This window comes from Rhinopithecus bieti, unplaced genomic scaffold, assembly GCF_001698545.2.
Source record: "Rhinopithecus bieti isolate Rb0 unplaced genomic scaffold, ASM169854v2 scaffold_7673, whole genome shotgun sequence".
Classification (NCBI taxonomy): Eukaryota; Metazoa; Chordata; class Mammalia; order Primates; family Cercopithecidae; genus Rhinopithecus; species Rhinopithecus bieti.
In genome coordinates, this window is record NW_016806375.1 from 6188513 (window position 1) to 6208510 (window position 19998).

At 45.8% G+C, this 19998-nt stretch overlaps 1 protein-coding gene across 3 annotated transcripts in view; it reads right to left on the reverse strand.

The window, feature by feature from the left end:
- PPARGC1B (PPARG coactivator 1 beta) overlaps positions 1 to 19998 on the reverse strand; it is a 127379-nt gene that overhangs the window by 101027 nt on the left and 6354 nt on the right. The gene's annotated exons all lie outside the window — the stretch shown is intronic.

Here is a 19998-nt window from a genome sequence, read left to right on the forward strand (position 1 = left end):
ATTTTATCACTCATTTGAAACCAAGTAAATATTAATGTGATATTATATTTTGACAGCTTTCTACAGTTTTTAAAACACTTTTCTACTTATTATCTGATCTATCCAACAGCCCTGCTGTTGAACTAATATCCTCACTTCACAGAGCAGAAAACAGTGACTCAGAGTTTAGGTGACTTAGTCAAGCTCACCCAGAGGCTCAGAGAGTTTAAGTGACTTAGTCAAGCTCACCCAGAGGGGAGGCAGGAGGGGAGGCAGTCAGATCTGGACCCCGACCCGAGCCCAGGAGGCATCCTCCTCCAAACCGAGCTGCCAGGGGAGGGGGCAAGCAAAAAGGACCCGGGGCCATGTGAGGGAATGGGGATAAAACAAGCTCAATGCACAAATCAGAAAGAACAAAACTGACAACTGATAGGAGTTCACAGGAAAGGAAACACAGGTGAGTCTTACCATCCAAAAAGGACTATGAATTAAAACTTCAGAGACTCCAGATTGGCAAAGATCAATGAAGTCTAATAACATGCTGTGTAGGTGAAGGTGTGAAGAAACAAACACTTCTTATTCATTTCTACAGAAACATAAACATGGAGAGGAATGTGACAATATACATCAAAATGTTAAATACACACACCAGCCGAGTGTGGTGGCTCACGCCTGTAATCCCAGCACTTTGGGAGGCCAAGGTGGGTGGATCACCTGAGGTCAGGAGTTCAAGACCAACCTGGCCAACATGGCGAAATCCCGTCTCTACCAAAAATACAAAAATTATCTGGGCGTGGTGACAGGCACCTGTAATCCCAGGTACTCAGGAGGCTGAGGCAGAATAATTGCTTGTTTTTGGGAGGCAAAGGTTGGAGTGAGCCGAGATCACACCACTGTACACCAGCCTGGGCAACAGAGCAAGACTCCGTCTCAAAAAAAAAAAAAAACAAACAGAAAAAGTAAATAAATACACACACCTTTTAACTAAGCAATTCCCCTCTGAGGCATTTATCCTATGCATATGGTCACATGTGTGCAAAATGACACTTACTGCAGACTAGCAGTAGCAGTCAATTAGAAATAACCTATTTCTGTATAAGAGGTAGGTTAAAAAAATATTTTTTAATTAAAAATAAATAAATAGGCCAGGCACAGTGGCTTATGCCTCTAATTCCAGCATTTTGGGAGGTCGACGTGGGAGGATCACTGGAGGTCAGGAGTTTGAGACCAACTTGGCCAACGTGGTGAAACGCTGTCTCTACCAAAAACATAAAAAATTAGCTGGGTGTGGTGGCACATGCCTGTAATCACAGCTACTCAGGAGGCTGAGGCAGGAGAATCGCTTGAACCCGGGAGGCAGAGGTTGCTGTGAGCCGAGATCATGCCACTGCACTCCAGCCTGGGCAACAGAGCGAGGCTCTGTCTCAACGAAATAAAATAAAATAAAATAGCAATCACCTAAATGCCCAACTAGTTAAACAAACTATGATCAATCCAAACAGTGAAGTAGATCTCTGCATATTGATATGAAATGATCTTTAAGAAATAGTAAGTGGAAAAAAAAAAGTTGCACAACAATGTCCTTAGTTTGCTACTATTTGTGCAAAAATAAAAAATAAATAAAATAAAAAATAAAAACACAGGAGGCAGCAAGTTAGACCCCATATATGCGATGTTTGTATGCTTTACCTCCGGAAGAACACATTAGAAATTAGTAGAGCATTGCTCTGAGGATAGAAACACACGAATGTGAGTGCAGGGGATGACTGCCATTTGTAACATGCATAATGTTTTTGTTTGTTTATGTTTCATCTTGACTGCTGATTTCAAGTGATCAAGATAGAGTCTCGCTCTGTCACCCAGGCTGGAGTGCAATGGTGGTACAACCTCGGCTCACTGCAACCTCCGCCTCCCAGGTTCAAGTGATTCTCCTGCCTCAGCCACCCGAGTAGCTGGGATTACAGGCACCTGCCACCACGTCCGGCTAATTTTTGTATTTTTAGTGGAGACAGGGTTTCACCATGTTAGCCAGGCTGGTCTCGAACTCCTGACTTCAGGTGACCCACCTGCCTCGGCCTCCCAAAGTGCTGGGATTACAGGAGTGAGCTGCCACGCCCGGCCTGTAACATAATTTTTTAAACCAGGGTCTGTGTTACATTTGCAAAAATAAATACAAAAGCAAGTTCATTGTCTCTTTCGCATTGAACCACGGTGTATGCTGAAACTAGTAGGAAAATGAGCTTGCCAGGCAGCTGGGTCTTCCTGGGGCCTGCTCTGCGTGAGCCCCACCAATCTCTTCCCCTTGGTTCTGCTCCAATTGCAGTCTGAATCACAAGGTGGATCAGTTAACACTTCAAACAGCCCGACTGAGTAATAGATTCGAAATCAGGAAGCCTGAGTTTAAATGCCTTCCCCACCAGCAAGGGTATTTATCTTGTTCTATACATATTAACAGACACATAGAGGGATGCGGTACATAGTATGTAGACTAAAAGCCAAACCTCGGGAGTGATTAGAGCCTGAGAAGTACTTGGAGGTGATCAGATATTGTCCAAACCTGGTATTATCTGAGTTAAAACAGGCAGCAATATCAGTAGCTGTAGTAGGCACAGGCACAGGGAAGCAGCAACACAGCCTTACATCTGTTTATGACTTTACAACTTGCAATTTGCTTTCGCATTCATTATACATGTATTCTCACAGCAATGCAGGGATTGCTGTTCCCATTTTATAAAGGAGGAGATAGTTAAACTATGACTACCGTCTAGGTTCTTCCCCTCTCAAGGTTATGGGTAGGAATCTGCCCATAAAAGGTGGCTGAGAGGTGAGAAAAGTGTGGCCAAGGAGAGAAGCTTGGGGAGAAGTGAAACCTACATGTTACCTTTATTTTCTTAAGCACTGCCTATGACTGGTTATTTCTGGGTGCTGGGATTAGTTTTCTTTTCTTTACTTTTTTTTTTTTGGACAGAGTCTTGCTCTGTCGCCCAGGCAGGAGTGCAGTGGTGCAATCTTGGCTTACTGCAACCTCCACCTCCCAGGTTCAGGCAATTCTCCTGCCTCAGCCTCCCAAGTAGCTGGGATTACAGGCATGTGCCACCACACCTGGCTAATTTTTGTATTTTTAGTAGAGACGGGGTTTACCATATCGGCCAGGCTGGTCTTGAACTCCTGACCTCAGGTGATCTGCCCACTTCAGCCTCCCAAAGTGCTAGGATTACAGGTGTGAGCCACCGCGCCCTGCCGGGATTAGTTTTCTTTACTTTCTTTTACCTATTTGTACTCTCTTGTTTCAATAAATTAACGCATATCATTTTTGTAACATGAAAAAATACAATTTACATAAACATAAAAGATCAGCACCATAGAAAAGGTAAAATAAATAAATAAATAAATAAATAAAAGAAAAGAGATAATACCATATTCAGTTGAAAGGCATTTAAACCTGCTAAACTGCTAAGAGTGGCAGGGTGGGGATAACCTTACTTTCTCTGCCAAATTAGTCCCTAATACTGAAAATTTTTAAATATTAATTTCCAAAAAATCCATATTACATTTGTTAAACAAAACAACCAAAATATAAAAGTAAAAGGAATCTAAGGTTATTTCTTCAAAACATTTTGGTATTCATGATAAATTAGAGTGCAATTAAACAAATGTCTGTGTTATAGCAATATAAAACATTTAAGTTTTAAATTTCATAATTATTAGCTTCTTTTTTGCTCTACAAAATTGCTTTTACATTAACTTGTTCTGTAAAGCTCAGAGCACAGCTTTCCCTGGATGTACACAGATCCTGTCTTCCAGGCTGAAGCCTGACCAGGCTGCCTGCACGGGCACCCATCGTGCGTACTTGGACCTGCTGGTCAGTCCCATGGTTACCTAACGCACCCGGCTGCAAAATCCAGCAGCTGGTGTGGGCCAGAGGTAATCGGATGGCTTTGGTATTGAATTGCCCATTGGCCACATGGTACATTAAGTGTGGTTCACTCTTTTTCCACTTGATGTGAGCTTTCTTTAAATAATTCCAGACCTCATGGTTGAGCCAGCAGCGGCTCTGTAAGCAGCTCTGTGTGAAAGACACCAGGGGCTGGGGCCCAAGAATGGCCATTCTGAGCCTCAAAGAGCATCCACAGCCAAGTCTGCAGACCCCTGGGGTATCTGATATTCACTGACACCTTCCTTCCCCTATTAACATATATATTTTTTTCACTAAAACAAAGAAGAGAGCTAAAAGGAAGTTTGTTTTACAGATTTTAAAAAATGATTTAAGGTGGTTAAAATAATGCTGTAGAAAAGGGGAAGAAATTATTGTAGATACCATCTGTCAGTAGAGGATTTTGAATGACTTGCTCCTTTAAAAAAAAAAAAAATCTGGTCTGAAGTTCCCAATTCTCGCCCAATCTTTCCACCCCCATGAATGACTTATCCAATGTTCCGTGATTCACTGGGGAGGTTGGAAATCAGGGATTCTCTTGCCTGGAGTTCCTCCTCCGCCTTCTCCTCCTTCCAAACCCACTCGTTTAAGGCACATGATCCCATGACAAATTTCTTCCAACTTACAGTTCAAAGAGAAGTCAGCATTGCACCTGTCACCAGGAAAGGGGCCACATAACCTGGGGAGTTAAGAACCTACACTGACATTACCCACTGGGTGCAGGGAAAGTACATTATCCATCTGCGATGAGACTGTTTCCTAGCTCCATCTGTCCATCTGTCTCCAGGAACTAGTCTCCCTCTCTATCCAGTACCTGGTGGTTCATCAGCTCCAAGCAGAATTTACCAAAGCAAAACAGCCCCCACGATTCACAATCCCAGACTTGTGACACTTTAAAACAGCTCACGTTTAGAAAGATAATGAGTCACAGGATGGCAGAGATTAGGAAACTCAGGGCCAGAGAGGGGGCAAGACCTGTGCAAGGTCACACAGCAAAGAGGAACAACCCAGGCCTCCCTCCAGACTCCAGGTACAATATTCTCATCGTGACACTTTTCTTTCCAGCACAGATGCAAAATTCTAGAAACAATATTTTTCTCTTCCCTAACTAAATTACATAGAGATCAATGGAGATTACAGTTTTCTGGGGGCGTTTCACAGTTGCAACTGTTGCAAAATCATACAATGGCGGGATGTGGCAACTCTGAAAAGACTGGGGATCATTGCTCCAAAAAGAATTCAAGATAAGGCAGGGAACTCAGGCAGGAGTAGCTGAGGGGCTCCTTTCAAAAAACATCTCTCTTCTCAACGAGATAGATCTGAAGGGCCACAAGTCTCACATTCCCATCCAGTTCCTACAACAGTGACCTCAGTGGGTAAGTCACTTCACATCCCTGGGCTTTGGGTTCTTCATCGGCCAAACAGAAATGAAAATCCTTACAAGGATGTGAACTGTGGATGTGAAAATGCTGTGTTGAATTTCGCAGTGATATGCTAACAGGTATAACGGTAAATAGGAGTAATAATCATTATGATGGCACTAAGTATCATCTGCATCATTACATTTATTGAGGGCTGTAGCTGGTGGTTCTATGGTGCCTGGCCCCACCGATTCCTGCTGTATTGGGCCAGGGACTTGAGTCAGGACTACAGTTGAGAAGTTGTGCTCCAGCCTTTGTGTCAATCCTTGCACAAATCCCTGCATATTCCCCACTCATTCCTAGGGCCTGGGGATGAGTGGTGCAGGCCACAGGGTGATACCACTCATTCCATGCTGCCTGTGAAGCCCGGGGAAGAACTAGTCACTCTCAAAGTCACTCTCCTTCTGAAACCTTCCCAAGGCTTTTCCCCTTCTCTGGAGCAGCCTCCAACTAGTTTCTCGGACGGGAATCTTGGTGTTCCTTCTTTTGATTCTTCCAGACATTTCGTTCATGCTGTTCCTTGCCTCCATGGGGTGTCATCCAGTTAGCTCAGAGCCTCCCCACAAGCCTCCCACCTAGCCACGCATTGCTCAGTCATCAGCCACATGATATGCTAGCCTTCATGACAGCCTGGTCCCTGGCTAGGAGGCCCCTCCCATCATATTGGCCAGCTTCTGCTCATCCTTCAATACCCTTTCTGCTACAAAAGTTGTCTTGACACTCTGCCCTGGGCACCCTCCATGGCCATCTGCAGATCTGTTCATCCAGGGCAGGGAGCAAGGCTTGCTCAAATCTGCAACCGGTTTCCCGTGCACAGGGAGTGACTGCTGCATGGCTTCCTCCACTAAGCTGTCCCCAAACCATCTGGTCACTAGTAATTGTCATTATTATTGATCATAACACCCAGACACTGCACGAAGCTCTTCAGACATTGTACCTTCTCATCTTTTCAACTCAACTACCCACTGAGATTATATATATATATATATATATACCTTCACCCCATTTCACAGGTGAGGAAACTAAGGTCCAGGCAGAATAAGTAGCATGCCCTATGTCAGCAGCCAACTGACAGACTCTGGACTCAGGCCCTGACGCAGAGCTCTGTTCTTCACTGTTCTCGGGTGCCTCCCGCTGGCCCTCAGACCCTGGGCTGTGCTCATCACCTGGAACTGGCTGCTACTGCCCCTCCTCTGGTTGTTTTGCAACCAGATCATTGAAAATCTTCTGGCAGGCCAGCTGAGCAAAGGAGGGCTCTCTTCTCCTTCTAGGGTGGATTCTAAACCTCCACCTCCCTCTCCCACTTGGCTCCTCACCCACTTCTCAACCCCACCCTGCTCTCCCTGGGACCTGATCCACCAACCTGGGCCTGCTCTAGCCTCTCAGGAGATGGGCCTCTGGCAAAGCAGCTTCCACCCAAGACACCATCACTGTCCTCTGGTTTTGCTGGCTACGGTGCCTGCCCATGGTCCACCACCACCCCATCAGGGAGGTGTGGATGCAGGCACAGAGGGAGGAGATTGCCACATTCCTGTTGGGGCTGGACCAAAAAGTACAAGCCAAGCTGCCACTCCTTCAGCCACTGGGACAAAGAGCAGTGCTGCAGTAGGCTGGAGGCCCCAGGCGCTGCTGGGCAGGTACCTGGTGTCCACACCCACAGGGCAGGGAGGAGCTGTTGCCCAACCCCAAGGAGAAAGTGGCATGAGGTCACTGGGGCACTGGGGCATGATATTGTGGGGTGGGGCCCTAGTCATGCCTGCCTGCTGGGCCCTGGGGACCTCTGTGTGGCTTGGTCAGCAAAGAAGCTATGTCCCCAGGCCCCACACTCACCCGCTGAGCATCAGGCTCACGTGAAGAATGGCACTAAAAGTATTTTTCTCCTGACACTGTTGGGAGGGTTAGGTGAGCGCAGCAGCCTGTACAGCTTAAGGACTTAGCCAATTACTCATTCATTCAAGACACATTCAGTGATGCAAAGGAATAAAGTTGGACTCTTACCTTACACCATATATAAACACTAACTCCAAATGGATCAAAGATATAAATGAAAGAGCTCAAACTCTAAAACTCTTAGAAGAAAACAAAGCAGGCAAAGGCTTCCTGACATTGGATTTGGCAATGATTTCTTAGGTATGACACCAAAGGAGAGGCAACAAAAAAATAGACAAATTAGACTACATGAAAATTATTTAATTTTGTGAAATAAAAGACACTATCAATAGAATAAAAAGGCAACTCATAGAATGGGAGAAAATATTTGCAAATCATATCTGATGAGATTAGTATCTCAAATATAAAAAGAACTAAATGTCAACAACAACAAAAAACAAACAATCCAATTTTAAAATACAGGCAAATGACTTGAAAAGACATTTATCTAAAGAAGATATGCAAATGGCCAATAAACACATTAAAAAATGCTCAATCATTAGGGAAATGCAAATCTGAACTAACCACCTCACACCCATTAGAATGGCTACTATTTAAAAAAACAAACAGAAAACAGGAAGTGTTAGAGAGAATGTGGAGAAATTGGGACCTTGTGTGTCAGCCACCATGGAAAACAGTATGGTGGTTCCTCAAAAAAATTCACAATAGAACTACCACATAATCCAGCAATTCCACCTCTGGGCACATACCCAAATGGGTTGAAACCAGGGTCTCCAAGAGCTATTTGTGCACCCATGTTCATAGCACCATCACTCACAATAGCTAAAATGTGAAAGCAATCCAGGTGTTCATTAACAAATGAATGGATAAGCCAAATGTGGCATATTCAGTGAAATATTATTCTACTTGAAAAAGGAAATTCTGACATTCGCCCCAAAAGGGATGAGCCTTGATGACACTATGCTTATGCTAAGTGAAATAAGCCAGCCACAAAAAGACAAATACTGTGATTCCACTTGTATAAGAAACCATGTCACAACCAAAATCATAGAGACAGAAAGTAGAATGGTGGTCATTTGAGGAGATGACACCTGACAGGACTGGAAGGAGGTGAGGAAGCGGCAAGCCATGGCAGTGCCTGGGAAGAACATTCCTGGCAGAGGGAACAGCAAGTGCAAAGGCCTCACTACACTAGCTAGAAGACTAATTCTACTATCAGTGGAGCCACACCCTGACCACACTGTGGAAGCAGCACATAGAGCTGGGATGGCAGTGAATCAGGCATCAGAAATCGATTCTAGTCCTGCTGCTACCCCTAAGCGACCGCACGGTCTGGGACCAAGACCAGAACCCCTCTGATCTTTAAGGGGCCTGATAAATCAAACTGTCACTGGTCTGGGGGTGTGCAGGTGACTTGTGTTCTCTCAGGCTGCCTTCTTCCTCCTCTCTTTCAACCCACTCACCTCATAAAGTAATCCTAATCCCCCCACCTCCTATGAGCTGTCCCATACGTGGGTGTGGGATTGAGGATCAAGGAGGACAAACACAGGGACCAAGACAAATATTTGAAAACTGATTACCGTCAAGATCCTACCAAGTCACTCTCTGGACCTCTATTTCCCCATCTGTAAAACAGGAATACTCCTTTTGCCTATGATATAAGATTGATGTGAAGATCAAATGGAAATGCCTGATAAAGAAGTTGCCCTGATCTACACAGGCATTATTATAAAGTGGCTTTCGATCTGTTCCCTGGTCATTCACATCCTAAATGCTAGCCTGTGCCTCACACTGAGTCAGGAAAGAGGGAGGGGAGGGAACCGGCAGAGTTCATGACACTCTATGAATAGTACCTGATTTTTAGTACCAAAGCAGGGGTGTCATCAGAGGGAGCTTTTTAAAGACAGAGAAGCTTAATGGTCTACTCTCAAAGATTCTCACTCAATAGTTCTAGGACAGTCCCAGATGTGTAATTATGATTTTTTTTAACTACAGAGTTGATTCTGATGTGCACTCATGGCTGAGAACCACTGATTAGTTCTACCAAGCCTGGCAGGTAAGTCCTATTATCATTCCCATTTGGGAGCTGGCTAACTAGAGCACAGAGCAACTATCTAACTCCTTACATCACACAACTAAAAAATCACAAAGCTGGCCAGGCACAGTGGCTCCCGCCTGTAATCCTAGCACTTTGGGAGGCTGAGGCAATAGAATCGCTTGAGCCTAGGAGTTCAAGACCAGCCTGGGCAATATAGCAAGACTCTATCTCTACAAAAAGTAAAAAATTACCCAGGTGTGGAGGCACATGCCTTTACTCTTAGCTACTGGGGAAGCTGAGGTAGGAGGATCCCTTGAGCCCAAAAGGTCGAGACTGCAGTGAGCCTTGATCACACCAGCTTGGGCAACAGAGCAAGACTCTGTCTCAAAAAAAAAAAAAAAAAAAAGTCACAAAGCTAAAATTTGAACCAGACTCTAAAGCCCAAGCTCTGATGAATCACTAAACGCAGTGCCACTGTTTCTTGAGGCCAATCAGCATTTATCTAATACCGAGCTACATACTCTTTGTACTACCCTAAGCAGCCTTGGAAACATAAAAGACAATACCTTATTTTCAGAGATTGCATTAACTTTCAAAGAAAGCTTTAAGGCTAGACTAACTCATTCATCTGGCATCATCAAGGAATTATGTATGCTCACAATATGCAAACTTTATAAATAACTTGGAATGCCAAAACTTTTGCCTGCTTTTGATAGACTTCCTATTTTTGATGGTAATACCAAAATGTACTTCACACTTTCTTGCTTTCTCAGAGAACACTGAACAGAATGTACCTTTTCTCAGAGACGATACACTGTCTTCATCACCAATGAGCTTTGCGCTTTCACACAGTAATGTATTCGGGAACAAGACAGGTGTGCAGGAGCCCTCAGCCCCCTCACTAATTGGCCCCAGGTTGGCTTTGTGCTGCAGTCCACGTGTCTGCCTGTGGTAGATCCTCACCTCTCACCCCATGCCTACATAAGCACACGCTAACAGAACCAATGTGCTGCTTCTCATGTCATGAGGCCTTGCCTGATATGACTGCCAAGCTTGTAAGAACTGTGTGCAAACTAAGAGCAAATTGGCCCTAAGTAGGAAAGGTGCCGGGTGCAACATATGAGGAGATTCTAAGCAAGGGAAGATCCACGCAGCATGGAGTTCATCTTCTTGGGCTGGGCACTATGGTCACTGGTCCCCAAGTCCTCTCTTGCCCCTTCACCTCCCTGGATTTCTCTTCCTTCCTCATGAGTGCAGGCAGCCTGCCTAGTCACTCTGGAGTAAGTAGGTGGGTCATGGGCATGAGGCCTAGTGTAAAGTGCTGGTTTCAATACCCTGGGAAGATGTGGGAACATTTGACCAGACACCTCCCTGCAGATACCAAGACTCCTGAAACTCTGAGCCCCTCCCAGTTGAGGCTGAGCCATGCCCTGGAACAGACTGGATTCCTAGCAGTGGTTTATCATTCCACAAAGATCTGTGCGCTGGAGGTGTATTCTGATAGTGGATTCCGGAGGCTCCACGAAGTGTTTGCCTTTGATCCTTTGTGTGCAAGGCTTATCTTGGTGACAAGGGCAGGTGACTCCTTATGGGGACTGGTACAATGCTGCCACATTCACCTCACCCACATATCCTAGCACGTCTCCAGGCACAAAGAAGGACCTCTGGGGTCAGGCAAACGTCAGGCAAATATTGTGAAAGATCGAACAGCATTTGTTCATCATTCAGTCATCCAACAACTATTTATTGGGGGGCCTACAGTGTGCCAGGGACTGTTAAGTCACTAGGGGATTTGATGGAAAACCAGCTCGATGAGCTCTAGTCGCAACTGAGTAGAGAAGAGGGAACAGTAAAGAATAAATATGGCCGGGCATGGTGGCTCACCCCTGGAATCTCAGCACTTTGGGAGGCCAAAGCAGGCAGATCACCTGCGGTCGCAAGTTCGAGACCAGCCTGGCCAACATGAGAAATCCCATCTCTACTAAAAATACAAAAATTAGCCTGGCGTGGTGGTGGGCACCTGTAATCCCAGCTACTCAGAAGGCTGAGGCAGGAGAATCATTTGAACTCGGGAGACAGAGGTTGCAGTGAGCCGAGATTGTACCACCGCACATTCCAGCCTGGGCGACAGAGCGAGAATCTGCCTCAAAAAAAAAAAAAAAAAAGAAGAAGAAGAAGAAACACATAAACAAAGGTTATAAAGGGCTGAGGCTACAGTTTACATTTAACCAGGCTCCAGGGAAGGCCAGAGTAGGGAATAGACCTGGCACACAGTGGGCCTTGAATAGATGGATGTTCTCCCCATATAAACCCTCTTCTGTACCCCCATCTTGGCTATGAGGGCACGACTCTGAGCCCTCTGCCCTCTTACCTATATCTAGTGATTTCCACTGAGCCCCACAGCTGAGGCAGGGTACAGGCCCTACCACCCACCCCAGCCATACCACAGATGCCTCCTGTTACCCTATTCCAGTCCTTTCTATGTGCTCAGCCAAATTAGCCATACTGCAATGGTTAGGACCGTGTGCTCTGAAGCCAGACAAACCTAGATTCAAATCCCAGCCTTCCTACTTCCTAGCTAGGCGATTTGGGGAAAGTCGCTGACCTTCTCCAAGTCTCAGTTTTCTCACGTGCCATACGGCCACCTCACCGGTAGTTGATTAAACAAGATAAAGCACCTAACAGCCCTAGCTTAGTACCTGGCACATATCAACAAGTCTCTAAGTGTTGGCTCTTTTATATTATTACTGTTATGAATAATAATAATAAAACTCTTTGCCAACTCCCCACTGCCTGCCAAGTCCAAACTCCTCAGCACAGTCAAAGCTCTCCTCCTTAGGCAGTTTGCCCTTCTGTTTTGTTTTGGGATGGCTGGAGGGCAGAAATAAACTCACCAGAGTGGCAGAGTATTAAGGGAAGGCAGGGAACACAAAGTGTCTGTAGCAGACTGTGGGGATCGCAGAGCAAAAAGGGCCAGTTCTGACAGGGGGAATTACAGGAGGCATCACTTGAGCTGAGCCTTGCAGTGTGCAGGTACAGGTGGGAAAGGGGCACAGAGAGGGGACAGACACTTCATGGTGGGGCCCCCATGGTTGCCTGGTATAGGGGAGAAGCTGCAGAGCAGCACCAGCACCACAAACTCTGGGTTGACCTAGGTCTACCCAGTTGTAAAATGGGGATAGCAGTGGGATTGCTTCATGGGGTTCCTCTGAGATTAAATGTGATTACACGTGTGAAGGATGTGGCACAGGGCCTGATCTCTTGAAGGGGATATAGTAGCTGTTAACTGTTATCACCACCACCATCATCATCATCATCCTTGAAGGACATGGTTGAAGATGATGCCTGCCTAGGAACTCTTAACACCAGGGTTCATGTTAAGAATATTATGTGGCTATGCCAGGCATGGTGGCTCACGTTTATAATCCCAGCACTTTGGCAGGCCAAGAGGGTTGAATTACTGAGGTCAGGAGTTCAAGACCAGCCTGGCCAACATGGTGAAATCCCATCTCTACGAAAAATACAAAAAAATTAGCCAGGCATGGTGGCAGACGCCTGTAATCCCAGCTACTCGTGAGGGTGAGGCAGGAGAATCACTTGAACCCAGGAGGAGGGGGTTGCAGTGAGCCGAGATCACGCCACTGCACTCCAGCCTGGGCAACAGGGCAAGACTCCGTCTCACCAAAAAAAAAAAAAAAAAAAAAAAAAAGAATATTATGTGGTTGTGCTCTTGCAGTGGTGGGAACAGTATGGCATTGCCAAACGCAGTATTTGACAAATAGATGGATAGTCAGATAAATGGGCATTTGAGGCTTCAAATCCCATACCCAGTAGTCCGCTTCTGCAAATGCAGTCTGGGTCTGCAGGTGTTCTGAGCAGGGGCTGCTATGGCCTGGGACTGCAAGCAGCATAAAGGCCAGGTTGCCCTCAGTGCCAAGGATCCAGGGCAGGGCCCTCCCCAATGTTCTGGGTACCACACTTCCTTGCAAAGAGCCTGAGACCAGAAATAAAGGCGTGAGCAGCCACGTTGCCAAGGCTGTTTGCCATGGCAACATCAGGGAGCGACTCGTGGGCCGGCTGCTGTAACTGCTCAGGGCCTGGTTGGTTTCTAACATCTCCTCGCTTTCCCTCTGCTAAATGACTATGTTCTGCCAGGCAATCACAGGGAAAAAATACGGCTGCAGAGCTGTCGGGGAGCATCCATCTCTCAGCCAAGCAGGGCTCGCCCGGCTGAGTTCCCAGACAGTGGGTCCCAGACATTTGAGTCCCAGCTACTCAGAGCCAGCCCTGACCAAGCAGACAGCAGCCGAGGGCCCTGTCTTGCCTCTGCTGAGTGACCTGAAGGCATCCTTTGATCTGTTTCTAGTCTGTTTCCTTCCTTCAAGGTAAGGGCATTAAGCAAGATCGTCTCTAAGGCATTCCCAACTCCCAGAAAGCTCAAATTGACATTTGTGTTTCATATTTTCACATCATGATCATTGTCATCATCCTAGTGACTATCATTTATTGAGCGCTTACTATATGTCAGGTGAAGCTGCAAGCCTTAATTATCTGCAGCTATCTTAAGTTATCCTACAAAGAGCACACTATTATTATCCCCAATTTGGGGGATCATATATGAAGAAACTGAGGTCAGAGAAGTTAAGATACTTGCTCAAGGTCACATAGCTAGTAAGTGGTAGAGCACTGATTTAAACCACAGGCAGTTAAAACTCCAAAGCCTAGAGCTCTTAACCACTACTGGATATTTCTTCTCCCTTCAAGTGGCATCTCACTAGATGTGGTTTCCTAAGTCAGTACTGCAACACTTGCTAGGGCTGGATGGGATCCCTCGTCACCTGCCCCAGAAGTAGACAGGAAAAAACACTCTGCAAGAGGAACCTCAGGGCCTTGACTAGATCAAGGACCTGGAGCTCAGGGGGAAGACAAATGGCAGAGTCTGCATTACATGTGTCTCTTTTCCATAATAACAAGGGTTACCACTCATTGAGCATTTCTGAACACTTTACAGACATTGCCTCAACTATTCTTCACTAAAAGCCTTCAGAGTATATGCTACTATCAGTCCCATTTCCTAGATAGAAAAAGAAAGCCCAAAGAAATTCTCTGCCAAGCTCCCAGGGCTTTGCCCCAAGCAGCACCCAATCCTAGCATTCGCAGCCACTAAAACAAATTAGGGCAAATGTTTGTTTTCTTACCTAAAACACTAAACAGTCATCACAGGCCTTTGGGGACAGCTAATCAATGACTTTATCCCACCATTTGTGAAAGTCTCTCAGGTCTCGTCTCTGGTCTCCTACTCTAGACCTGGGGGGCAATTCAGTCTCTGTTCTGAGGAAAGAACAGGGTGGGAGCCCACGGATCCAGATGCCACCAAGAGCCTGTCAACCCTGTGCCCAGCTGGGTGACCTCAGGCCAGGCCCCTCTTCTCTGAGCTCTGTGAACCCAGCTGCTGACCCCTTGGCTCTCGCTCCCTCACTGGGTAGTCCTAAGCATCTCATGAGAGAACTCGTGGTCAACTGCAAGGGGGACCTTTGGGATTTAGGAATGACAAGAGTAGGAAGAAAATGCAGTCTGTCCATGGGTGGTAGTAGACCTTGCCCCACAGTACCACAGCCACCCAAAGTCCAGCCACTCAGGGCAATGGTGTCTCTCAGAGGACTACCCACCCTGGCCCTCCCCAAGAGCTAAGGCCCACCGCACCTCGCAAAACCTGACACTGGAAATGAACTTGCCAGGGAGTCAGGGGCCTGGGCCTCCTCCAGCCAAGTAGCTGGGCCTCAGTGTCCTCTCTTCTGGAAACGGCAAGGTGTACCTGATATCTCCAAGGGCCCCCTGCCCCAAGCCCGGAAGGAGAGGGAGATGCTCACGGTGAAGGTTCAAATCCCAGGTAAGCCGCTCACTAGCTTCAAGACCCTGAGCAACTGACGTAATCTCCCTGCACCCCTCAGTTTCATCACCTACAAAATGGGGAAAGCCAGTCTCAGTTATTGGGAGAAATCCATGCAATAGCACTCAGAAGTCTCTTCACAGATACACAGTGAAATAGTCACAGATGAAGTGATGGCTTGTACACAGAGATGGAATAAGAGTGGCTGCAAGTCTTCAACAGTGGACGCTGGGTGATGGAGGAATGGGGATTCACCATACTGTTCTCTCTACTGTCTACTTCTGTATGAGCTGACATTTTCCATAGTCAAGTATTTAAAATACAAAGTTCTTTTCAGAGAACCTGACATTGAAACATATAAAACACTCTTCTAGGCAACCACAGTGCTAGTCCAGGATAAAAATAATTTCTTGTCCTCCCAGAGCTTTCAATCCAGTTGTAGGAATAAAAGCAAACACAGATACCATGGGATAGTAAGTGGCACAAGCCACGTGGGTGGTGGAAGCAGAAGAAGTTAGCTTCAAAGGCTTTCCAGAGGCTGGACACGGTGGTTCACGCCTGCAATCCCAGCATTTTGGGAGGCCAAGGCAAGCCGATCACGAGGTCAGGAGTTCAAGACCAGCCTGGCCAGCCTACCCGTCTCTACTAAAAATATAAAAATTACCCAGGCATGGTGACACATGCCTGTAGTCCCAGCTACTCGGGAGGCTGAGGCAGAAGAATTGCTTGAACCCAGGAGATGGAGGTTGCAGTGAGCCGAGATCATGCCACTGCACTCCAACCTGGGCGACAAAGTGAGATACCATCTTAAAAACAAAAAGCTTTCCAGAGAGTGCAGGCTTTCAAGAGGGGGCTTAAAGTTCAGGTAGGCTATGAATACATTAAAATGGCAGGGATGGTGGTGGGGAGAGGACATTCCAGTTCATTCCACCAGACTTGGATTAGTCCATCCCTTCTCAGCAACACTGGGACTGAAGATATAAAACAAGAAGCAGCGTCTGCCCTGAAGAGGCTCATAGTCTAGCATATTCATTCACTCAATGAGGACTGATTAAGTATCTGTTATGTTCCAGGCACTCATCTATTCACCCTGGCGAAAAAAAAAAGGTGGATGAAATGAACGAAAATCCCTGCCTTTGTGGAGCTTAACGTCCAGGAGTGATTTCCTAATCACTCAGTGAGGACTGATTAAATGTCCATTATATTCCAGGCACTGATCTATTCATTATGGTGAAAAACAAGGTGGATGAAATAAACGAAAATTCTTGCCTTTGTGGAGCTTAACGTCCAGGAGTGATTTCCTAACACTTAATGTGATCTATAGACGAAGAGATATATCTATTATTTGGTGCTTATTCTGTGCCAGGCACGTGTTACACGCTTTAAATCCATGTTGTCATTCGATTTTCACTGACTCTTCACAACAATCTTTTTTTTTGAGACGGAGTCTTACTCTGTCACCCAAGCTGCAGTGTAGTAGCGTGATCCTGGCTCACTGCAACCTTCACCTCCCCTGTTCAAGTGATTCTCCTGCCCCAGCCTCCCAAGTAGCTGAGAATACAGGCATGCGCCACCATGCCCAGTTAACTTTTGTATTTTTAGTAGAGACAGGGTTTCATCATGTTGTCCACGCTGGTCTCGAACTTCTGACCTCAGGCGATCCACCCACCTCAGCCTCCCAAAGCACTGGGATTACAGGTGTAAGCCACCATGCCTGGCCTCTTCACAACAATCTTAATCATCATATCTTCCCACTTGAGGAAACAGAAGCTCAAGAGGGGTTATGTGACCTGCCAAAGGCCTCAAAGCTGGCAAATTGCAGAACCAAGACTCAAACCCAATAAGGGGATTCTAAGATCAGTGCTCTGCTGGCACTGCATACTGCCACACAGAAGATGGAACGGCTGGCTTGGAGGTGAGGGAGAAGGCATTGCCAAAACAATGGCTGGTGAGCGGGGGCTCGCAGGATGAATCATGGAAATGGAGACAGAGGACACAGAAAAGGGCAGCCCGAGTCTAAGCCTCCAGGAGGAAAATTCAGGGTTTTCCTGGGGAAGTACAGGATCCCAAAGTAAAAGCAGACAGCTCAAGACAAAGTCAAGGGCCTAACTCTCCAACTTAAGTACCTGAAGGCCCTTGGAAATCAAGTTTAAGTTTAGACTTTAATTTTAAAATACTGGAGAGCTGAGCTATCAAGCTATGAAAGTCATGGAGGAACCTTAAATTCCCATTAGCAAGTGACAAAAAAGCCAATCTGAAAACACTACATACTGCATGATTCCAACTATATGACATTCTGGAAAAGGCAAAACTGTAGAAACAGTAAAAAGATCAGTGGTTGTCAGGAGTTGGGGGACAGAAGAAATGAAAAGGTAGAGCAGATTTCTAGGGCAATAAAACTATTCTGTGTGATGTTACGTAACCATGGTGGATACCTGTCACTATACATTTGTCCAAACCCACAGAGTGAACCCTAATGTAAACTACAGACTCTGGGGTGACAATGATGTGTCAATGTAGGTTCATCAATTAGAACAAATCTACAACTCTGGTGGAGAATATTAATAATGGAGGAGGCTATGCATGTTGGGGGCAAGGGTATATGGCAAATCTCTGTACCTTCTTTTCAATGTTGCTGTGAACCTGAAATTGCTCTAAAAAAATAAAGTCTTAAAAGAAAAAAAAAATGTACTGGGGAGCCATGGAAGATGTGTGAGCAAGAGAGTGATATCAGATATGCACTCTAAGAGGACTGATCTGCCATCAGGGCTTAAGACAAATGGAAGATGACAAAGTCTGGTGCGGCAAAGATCTGTTTGGTAGTAACTGCAGGAATCTAGTTACAAACAGACAAAAACCTAGATCAGAAGGGGAGAAGAACAGAAAGATCAATCCAATCAATTCTGCATCAGCTGAGTATCAATGGGATGGATATGAGGCACTCTGACTACCTTGTAGGAGGACAGATAGAAACTGACCCTGATCATTTTCTTCCAAATGACTTTATTTGGGTACCCTTGACTCTCTAATAAGAATTACGCTTCTCTTTTTTATGCAAAAAAAGATTGCATGTATGAAAATTAGTTCCATACTTAATCTTGTCCTTCTAAAGTGTTTCAAAGAGAGAATTATTCCAAGTTTCATGAGCAGCAGATTAATGCTCATTTTAGATACACTGTATTATTTCACTACCAACCCTGAGAGTTAGGGCTTATTATCCCCATTTCAAGGATTGAGAAACAGGCCTAGAGAAGCAGAGGGACTTGTTCTGCATTCTTTCTCTTTTTTTTTTTTTAAGAAGGAGTCTCACTTTGTCTCCTAAGCTGGAGTGCAGTGGCGTAATCTCAGCTCACTGCAACCTCTGCCTCCCCGGTTCAAGCGATTCTCCTGCCTCAGCCTCCTGAGTAGCTGGGATTACAGGCGCACACCACCACGCCCAGCTAATTTTTGTATTTTTAGTAGAAACGGGGTTTCACCACGTTGGTGAGGCTGGTCTCAAACTCCTGACCTCATGATCAGCCCGCCTCAGCCTTTCAAAGTGCTGGGATTACAGGCATGAGCCACCGCTCCCGGCCTCTGCATTCTCTCTCTATAATCAATGTGGCTTCATTTGCTCAAGGTGCTAGAAAACAACGATGAACAAAACTAAGAGTAGTCCCTGTCTTCAAGGAGCTTGGAGTCAAGTAGTCTGGGAACACTGCCCACTAATGCTGGCTCTTCTACTTACTCAAAGGTAATTAGTCTTCCGCAAGTCAATGAGTTGTCTGAAACTGTAAGATCGGTGTAACTGTGCAACAGCACCTACATTTTGCACAATCTCTATGAGCATGAAATGTAGCAGTGCAAACAGAAGGCTCAGTAAACTGCATGGGGTCTAGGGGATACTGAGTAAACATCACTGATGATGACAATGATGAAGGAGAAGGCAAGGATCAACACTGCAATGTTCTTGTAATGCATTTCAAGCCTGAGCCCCCTTTGCAAGGCTGCTTCTCACTCGAGCCAGTCTTTCTTTTATTTCAAAGGAAGAAGGAAGAGAGTGACTCACGTGGCATAGTGGAACTTCTGCCTGGCCTGCACTAGCTGCTAAGAGCAGGGCCCCAAGGTAAAGAGGAAATATGAGCCCCTAGGGCCCAGCTGCTGGGCCATTGCCCTTCCTGGGTTTCCACAGGCATCCTGATCATTAGCACCAGCCAGGGAATCCCAACGAAAGTGGAGCCCAGGTCTCCGGTGAACATGACCCCTTCTGGCTCAGGTGAAGAAGTTACTCTCCCTAAGTCTCATACAGATGAAGAATGGGCAGATGCACCCAGTGAAGGCTACACTTCAACCTTCACCCACACACTATACACTTGTCCAAACCCACAAACTGATTTGAAAAAGAAGTTGGCCTTGGCTTCAAGGGGTGTGTGGAGCCATTTTCCCAGTTCTCCATGTGGCAGGGGCCCCTTCTGGGTGCTCAGTCCCAGCTTTAGAACAACAAGGAGACAAGATACCAATTGCAAAATGGGCCAAGTTCAGAAACTCAGAACCACAAATCACCCATGATCATATGGGGAAGAAGTTCAGCATCACAAGTAATCAAATAAATGCACATTCAAACAATAAGGGTAACAGAATTTATTGATGAACAGACTGGTAAAAATGAAAAACAATGAAAATGTCAACAGTTATCTGGGTATAGGAAACCAGGTGTTCCCAGACCATGCTGGTGCGCAAATAAGTACAATCTTTCTAGAAGAGAATCCAGGAATTGGTTTGATGGAGTAATTTCACTTCTAGGAATGTAAAGGAAGGAACAAAGACATACACAAAAAGATATTCATTTTAGCATTGCTTACAATAG